The sequence below is a fragment of the Brassica oleracea genome, chromosome C9 (assembly GCF_000695525.1).
Source record: "Brassica oleracea var. oleracea cultivar TO1000 chromosome C9, BOL, whole genome shotgun sequence".
NCBI classification, from domain to species: Eukaryota; Viridiplantae; Streptophyta; class Magnoliopsida; order Brassicales; family Brassicaceae; genus Brassica; species Brassica oleracea.
The window spans coordinates 18955570-18956464 of NC_027756.1; positions in this window are offsets into that span (position 1 = coordinate 18955570).

Consider the following 895-nt stretch of genomic DNA (forward strand, 5'->3'; position numbering starts at 1 on the left):
CCAAACCCATCTTCCCTTTAACCTCAATCTATTCTTTCCATTCCAAATCCCAAATTCTAAAACCACGATTCCTTAACTTATAATCTCAATCTCTTATTTCTAATACAAACTCCCATTACCTTACACAAAATTAAATTATATAAATAGTTTTTCATGATTAATCCATCAAATCACTTGCATTAAGTATGAAAATCAATCTTATTAAAAACAAATACATCTATCGGATATATAGACATTCTCGTCATCACTAGAAACATCATCATTTTCATTAAATTCGTCTTCAACAGCTTCGTCTGTGGCATCGTTGGTAAGATCTTCGTACTCATGATTGTGCGGATCAATGAGAAGGATGTCATCAATTTCTTGTTCAGGTTCTTCGACTTCATTTATCTGTTCTTCTTGCAATGGTGGTTCTTCTTCACTGATGATTCGTCCTCGAGGTGTAACTTTGATCATGGCTAACCAATTTATTTCCGATTCTCTCATCCGAGGGTATGGAAGGAATCTAACTTGGTCTGCTTGTGAAGCTAAGATGAAAGGCTCGAATTTGTTGTACCTGCAAAAATAAACAAGACGTAGAAATTAATATATTTTGCTCATGTATGGCAAAAAAAGAATTTGTTGTACCTTCGTCCACCATTGACATCAACTACACCGAATTTGTTAAACCGAACACCTCTGTTGACGACAGGGTCGAACTGTTCACATTTGAAGAGGACGCATTTCAGCTTCAATATCTCTGGGAATTCGACTTCAGTAATCTCCGTCAAGATCCCGTAGAAATCTGTTTCCCCTTTCACACATATTCCATAGTTACTGGTCGCCCGCTGTCTACCAAACTCATATGTGTGAAAAGTATAGCCTCGTGTGAAATACATCTGTGAGGTGGTGATCC